Raw genomic sequence first — 7,809 nt, forward strand, 5'->3', positions numbered from 1 at the left:
AATTGATGTGTGATCAAACTTTGATGATATTTCATCCCTTTAACTTTCTTTCCCATCCACTTGACCTCTAACACTTTCGAATCTTCATCATAAGATTAGACACAAGTTTGAGTATTTGCACTTTAGTCCCCGAACTTTCATTTTCTTCCACTTTGGTCATTTTTCGCTCTTTTCTTCTATCTTCCATCTTTTATACCAAAATGCAACCTAAATCAAAATATGAGTATAATGAGTGCATTTTGGTATCAAATAATCACATGAATGCAATAATTAAGAGGGAGAAACATTATATTTTACACTCTTATCAATACTCTCCCAAATCTGAACCCTTTTTACTTAGTGGCTCACATCTTTAACACGTCTCATATTCAAATATTTACTCATATATAGACTAACTTGACAGTCGGAGTATTCGTGACCACCTTTCCTACCACTGGAGAAACCCACATGCTCTAATAGTTTGTTCCAAGTGTAAAGGAAGAAACTACGTTGACATGAGAGAGAGTGTCAGGATCTCAAACACGAAACTCTAATTTTTTCTAGATCGTAGTGCAAATCAAACAAGCTAATAATTGTGTTTACTCTTGTTGTTTTTGTATTTCAAAAGAAAAGGAATTCCAACTCCACTGAGATGTTGATATGTAAAAGGAAAGCTACATTGTAATGCGTGACCTTATGTACAGAAACACTACTATAACATTTGTACTTTAGCTCGTGGACTTAAAAATTATTTCAAAAATAATTTAAATACAATTTTCGTGGAATGCATAAAAATTTAACTAAATTTTTATTGAAGAATTATTTAGTTTTAAACAACCTCACTTCATATTAAGGGATCATCTAATAATTTTTTAGAAGTGAAGTCACTTTGGGCAGTAGGAAAATAGTGAAATGATACCAAAAGAAACAATTAAAAATGTTGAACAAAGTCCATGAAAATTTTACTATCTATGTGAACAATGACATGCATAAAAACTAACTAGTAAATAAAAAATTTGTTTACATAGTTATCGATCTCGAAAATTTATGGAATTTTACGTGAGAGTAGGAAATTCTTGTAATATAACATTTCTAAAAATTGGCTCTCATTGATAGCATATGAGGCACTAAAATAATTTTCAAATCTCCATAACGATTCCATTTGGAAGAAAACTAGCACAATTTACTTAAAATGTACAGTCAAATTCTACGGACATCGGATTGGGATGGTTTCAAGTTTACCGAATAACTAGCCCATGAGACTATCAAAGCTCACTTGTTTTGCCCAAAAAATTTCAAGTAAAAAATGAGCTATGAATTTTTAAATTTGAATTCAAAAGTTGGAAACTTAAAAAAAATAAAATAATAATAATAATAATAATAATAATAATAATAACAACAACAACAACAACAGCAACAACAACAACAACAGCAACAACAACAACAACAACAATAACAACAACAATGAAGCAATAGTGAATAATTTGCTAACATTTATGAGAGAAAAATGAGACTAGCATGTAGATTTATATTAAATAGAACCAAGTCATGAAAAGCTTCTTAAGGTAGTTCCACAATCGATGTTCATCGAAAACTTATTATTTGAAATACACAAACAATTTTTTACTCAACTTATATTTTTAAGTCTCCCAACTTCTCCATAGTACACTGTATCATCATCTACCACTATCCATGACCCCGAGTCAATCAAATCAACCTGTAAGAAAAGGATTTAACAACCCTATCGCTCTTTAGCATTTTGCTTTAACTTATTGACACGCTATGCATTTTACCACAAATAGGCATATACTCCTTTTCATATTCTTCCAATAAAATATATCTCGAAAATCTTGATATATTGTCGTACCACTGGGATGTGTAGTGTACGCGGTAAAATGAGCATATTCTAATATCTCTTTCATCAAATCTTCATCGTTAGGCACGCGAATTCTTCTTTTAAACATCAGTGTCTGATCCAAAACTATTTCAAAATCCTTTCTCCTATCAGTACCAATTTCATTTTTTATCTTTTACAAGAATAGATCTTTACCCTGTGCTTCTATGATCAAATCTCTAAGAGTAGGTCAAACCACCAAAGTTACTAAATGAGCTCTAACTTGCTTTGGTGTGGTAATCACTTTGATTAGGAAATTCTTTGATCAACTCCATTTGAATAGTAGGTAATGATGCCAACTATCCCATTGATTTCTACTTAGAGTATCGGCAACAACATTAGCCTTACTCGGATGGTAATAAATAATGCAATCATAATCCTTTATTGGCTCCAACTATTGCCTCTATCTCATATTTAATTCCTTCCGTGTGAAGAAATATTTGAGACTCTTAGGATCCATGTAAATGTCATACTTCCCTCCATATAAGTAATGACGCCATATATTTAATGCAAGAACTATCCACACAAGTTCTAGATTATGTGTCGAGTAATCTGTTCATGTTACTTTAACTACCTTGATATATAAGTAATCACTTTTTCATACTGCATCAGTACACATTCCAAACCTTATTTGTATGCATCATTATATATAACAGACCCTCCTATACCTTCGAACATGGTCAACCCGGGTGCTATAATCAATCTTTACTTTAGTTCCTGAAAACTTTGTTCATAATTATCTGTCCATCGAAACTTTACTACTTTCATTGGTCTAGATATTTTGGAGAATTCTTCGATAAATCTTCGATAGTACCCAGCCAATCCAATAAAACTTTAAACTTCACAAGCATTAATCGGTATATTTCAATTTGTTACCGTTTCCACTTTTGCTGAATCTACTGCAATTTCTAGATAGTACTACTTGACCGAGAAATCTAACCCGCTCTAACCAAAATCCTTTTTGAATTTGGAGTATAATTTTTCCTCACGTAGTATTTCTAACGCTAATCATAGATGTTCTTGCTACTGATCTTTACTCTTGGAGTATTTAAAATGTTATCAATGAAGACTATAACAAATTGATCCAAGTATTGATGTAACACATGATTCATTAAATCCATAAATACTGTTGGAGCATTAGTTAAACCGAACGGAATAACAATGAATTCGTAATATCCATAATGAGTTCTAAAAGTATCTTGTGTACATCACTTTTCTTAACCTCCAATTGATGATATCCAAATCGTAAATCAATCTTAAAAAGTATCTTAGCCCCTTTTAATTGATCAAACAAATTCTCGATTCTTTTGAGATGATACTTTTCTTGACGGTCAAATGGTTTATCTCTTGATAGTCGATTCATATCCTCATATTTTCATCTTTCTTCTTTATGAACAACACTGGTACGCATCACAGAGAAACACATGGTTGAATAAAGCTAATGTCCAACGATTTTTTAAATTAAATTTTCAACTCCTGAAGATCCTTTGAAGCCATTCTGTACGGGGATTTAAATGCTAGTATTGCTTCAGTAACCAAACCTATTGTGAATTTTACTCATCTATCTGGTGGAGTACCAAACAGATCTTGGAAACACATATATAAATTCTTATACCACTGGTATATCCTCAATCTTTGTCGTCACCTATTTTTCTTCTAAGATGATAACTAGAAACCCTTAATATGTTTTTTCTCTATATTTTCTCAGCTTGTAAGGATGATACTAGTTGTAGATGGGATTTGGTCTTTATTTTAGGGAAAGAAAATTGTTCTTCTCCTGGTTTCTGAAAAGACACTTCCTTTTCTATACAACTAATTGTTGCTTAATTATATTTCAATCAATCCATACCCAAAATCACATCAAAGTCTTTTATCTCTATCAGATACAAACTAGCTTCTAATATTTTTCTCTCAATTTCAAGATTCACCGACCTCGTTAACTGTTCTGTATTCAATGTTCTGCTTAAGGAGATGCTAACTTCTAGTGTACTCTTTGACTTATTGCAAGTAATACAAGGTTTAGCAATGAAAGACATTGGTACAAAAGAGTGACTAGCTCCTAAATCAAATAGTACATAAGTAGGTATATTAGATATCAGTAAAATACCTGCTATTACATTTGTATTCTCCCCTACCTTCTTCGAGTCACTGTAAAAACTCATGCTTTCTCTTTTTATTCTGATCATTTTTGTCATCCTTCTTTAGAGTAAATGTGGTACAGTCCTTAGTGATATAGCTTATTGTTTCAAAAATAGGCATTTTTCCCATATAGGCATTCCCACGATGAGGCTTACCACATTTAGAACACAGAGCTACTACAGCTACTATGCCTTTATCGGCACTAGATCTAATAATAGCTTTCTTATTCAGCAATTTCTCATTTCCTTGGTCTTGACCATTCCACTTTCTCTTTCTAAATTATCCTTTATCCTAATGGTTGTACAATTGTCTGTGTTGTTCTACATTAGCCTTCTGATACTAAAGAGAATGAGTTAATTCTATCGAGCATGAGCTCATTCCACCATCTCATGGTATGATGTGAATCAATGTGATATAAAAATCATACTTAGGTTAGGGACTTGTTATCCTGTTTGAGTTGAAGGAATCCGCTCTCCTTGAAATCCCTTAGAGACTGAGAAAAAAACTTGTCCAACACTTCCTCCTAGAATTGTTCCCAAGTTAACGCCATTTGCTACTCTTATGTCCTAGTTCGGGACATTAAATAACGCCAGTGATTTACATCATTGATAAACATAAGCTTTGGACATTGGACCTTTTTTAGCATCAATGCAGGCTATTATATTGAAAAATGCGTATTAAATTGTGAAGCTATTCCTGAGCTACTAGATGACTAGATGCTCCATTGAAGGTAGGATTTTATGGCTTCNGAAAAATGCGTATTAAATTGTGAAGCTATTCCTGAGCTACTAGATGACTAGATGCTCCATTGAAGGTAGGATTTTATGGCTTCGAAATAACTCAACAACCTAGGCATGGGCGAAAAGTAATAGGAGCTGGTGGTGTAGGTGAAGCTAGTGTCCGATTCAGTCTACCAAGATTTTGAACTGGTTGCCGGAGGTACCTTATCAAGTTTTTCTTGTTTGCTCATGACATTTTCCTTGAAATAAGAAATAATAACTTTTAGTAATTTTGTATACCAATACAGAATACTTGGAATGGAAGGACAAAGTGAAATATTTCACATCTTGATCACATGATTTTTTTTTTCTTTTGGTTGAAAACATCTTGAAATAGGAAAAATAATTCAATAAATTTTATTATTATTTCTCAAATAAACGAGCAATATCCATAATCTCTAGTCATTCACTCATGGTGTTCTCTGGATCTTTCTCTTCCTCATCATTAGTGTTTACCGTAATTGGAACTTCGTCATTTGAAGTATATGCCGATTTGGTTCCCAAGTGAGAGATAACATCACTAATCATAGTCTCCCAATTATGGATATAGGCATTGCAAAAATCCTCAAAGTCAATTTCCTTACATTTATTTTTTAAAATTTTAGATAGCTTATTTTCTTTTATAAGCTTCTCGATAAGTTTCTCACGAGGTGTAAGAATTTCTAGCGAATGACCTATTGCCAGTCGTTCACTAATCTGTAACCCACATTTTTTGCTTTTAGCCAATATTTGTACATGTCTAGTATGTGATTGTCAATGTCTAAAGATTTGTCTATCTTAAAATCAAGGTAAGCTCGAATAACTATCTTTTGTTGATTAACATGATTCCCTCTCCTAGCATTTAGTCTTCCATAGCCATCTTCATTCATAACTTTAATTTTTAGTCCAATACATGTCCTCTTCAAATTACATTTATCTCTATGTATAAGATGCATAGGAAGAAAAATGTAAAATGTACGGTAACATGGAAAACATAACAATTAAATCATAATTTTTTTCATAATAAAAATTTTAACTTTGCTTAGTTAAACATTCCTAGGTCATAGTATGAGATCGATTGATGGATATGGGATGCTATGAATTGCTATAATTATTTTAGTTTCTCATTTTAATTTCCCACTTGTAATTAAAGTGTGTGTGTGTGTGTGATAAGAAAAATGACGAGTCTATAAAATCGACTAAACCGTGTTGTAACACCCCGACCCATATGGATTGAATGCTACTAGAACATTTGTACCTTAGCCCATGGACTTAAAAAATATTTTGAAAATAATTAAATTGAATACACATTTTGTCGAATGTATAAAATTTATTTAAAATTTGATTTAAGAATTATTTAAATTCTAAACAACACCATTTCATATTAAGGGATCATCTAATAATTTTTCAAAAGTGAAGTAACTTTTGAACGGGAATCTTCATAAACTGGGCTATTTTAGAGCCTGTCTCTGTTAATCGAAAGTGGAGTTCATCTTGTGTTTTTTTTCTTTTCATTCACTTGGATTTCTTCCGTTTCATCGATTTTGTTCAGATTTTCATTTTCTTTTGAAAAAAGGAAGGAGAAGGATTTTCTTCAGTGGATCCCTCTTGTTCCTGTTTAGTCCCCTTCATTTCATAAGTTGTTTCTATTTCTACATCTATTTCTTCCTCACTTTCCACATTTTCTTCCATTTTTGAGCTTTTTTCCATTTCTTAGTAAGAATAGGTGATGGTATTCTATCTAAATGGAAGATACAGGTAAGAAATAAGAGAATACTAAAGATCCGAGCCATAGAATTTCTCAATTCTAACACAAGCTACTTATTAGATCGAATGTACTTATTCGATCTAATAGAATGATTTTACCGTATTCAGACTAATACCAATCCAAGACTTTTCATGAATAAATTGTGCTCAATTAACCAACCAACAAAACTACTTGTTAAAAATGACATCTTGTTGTTGCTTCGAAACATATAAATGTTGACTAATCTGGCTAACATTGAACTTCGTAAAATGAAATGGTTAAATAATTAAAAATGGAATTATTTTTAGGAATACACATTGAATGCTGGAATTATGCATTGAATTTCTGGTAGTAGATCCATAATCAAAAAAGTATTTGTGATTGTTCCGAAGAAATGAAAACAAAAGGTATGGTAGAGCTATGACAGTTATTGTATGAGGTCTAGATCGATATGAACATCATGAGATGTTCCGTAATAAAACCAGTTGTTGCTGATGCCTTTTTCTAGGTTTCTTTTTCTATAACCTGAGCTCGAAGAAAGAAGAGATAAGAAGGCCCTATAGAAAATGTGGTCAAAAATCCATAATAGAGTCTGACCACAACAATCGAATTGATTATCTTCATGCATAAGGATACTAGATTACCTAGTAGAAAAGATTCAAAAATCATCACAAACCTCCGTTATTTCTTTTCTATTGTAATTTCTGGATTATTATATGATGATTTTTGAACTTTCTATATATAGAAAAGAAATAGAAAGAGATAGACTAGAAATAACATTTGTTATGTCAATGACACCAAAGGGGCATTAAATGAATGGAATTGGGATATGGATGAAATATAATGAAATAGAGCCACTTTGAGGTTCCCTCTAAAATGAGATATGGAAGAAAGTCACTATGAAGAAGTTCAAGGAGTTATTAACGAAGCTTCAAGCTCATATTGATCATGGGCTGAGAATGGGAATTGAACTCTATGAGATCTAATTTCTCGTTGTTCTTCAATAGCTCAATGGTAGAGCGGCCGGCTATTAACCAATTGATCGTAAGTTCGAATCCTACTTGGGGAGATTTGGTTCATTCTGAATTAAAGAATTCAGAATAAAGGGGCTTGCTTTGACTGTTAAGAGTAGGTAACTTGGTCCCTATCTTTTTTCTATCTCATCGCATCACATTCTGTTCTGCGAGATTTGAAAATCACCGTCAATACCTCAGTGTAGGTTCGGGATAATCCTTTGTTCCATAGAACAAAATAGTGAAATTGACGGGGTACCCACAACTTGGACAATAGAA

At 32.4% G+C, this 7,809-nt stretch overlaps 1 non-coding gene and 1 pseudogene across 1 annotated transcript; one reads left to right on the forward strand and one right to left on the reverse strand.

The window, feature by feature from the left end:
• Positions 1-6,166: 6,166 nt before the first annotated feature.
• Positions 6,167-7,186, reverse strand: LOC111386131 (annotated as a pseudogene).
• A 328-nt stretch (positions 7,187-7,514) lies between these two features.
• Positions 7,515-7,586, forward strand: TRNAN-AUU. The gene has a single exon. It is a non-coding gene; the product is annotated as a tRNA-Asn (tRNA).
• The last annotated feature ends 223 nt before the right edge of the window (positions 7,587-7,809 follow it).

The sequence above is a fragment of the Olea europaea genome, unplaced genomic scaffold (genome assembly GCF_002742605.1).
Source record: "Olea europaea var. sylvestris unplaced genomic scaffold, O_europaea_v1 scaffold343, whole genome shotgun sequence".
Taxonomy (NCBI): Eukaryota; Viridiplantae; Streptophyta; class Magnoliopsida; order Lamiales; family Oleaceae; genus Olea; species Olea europaea.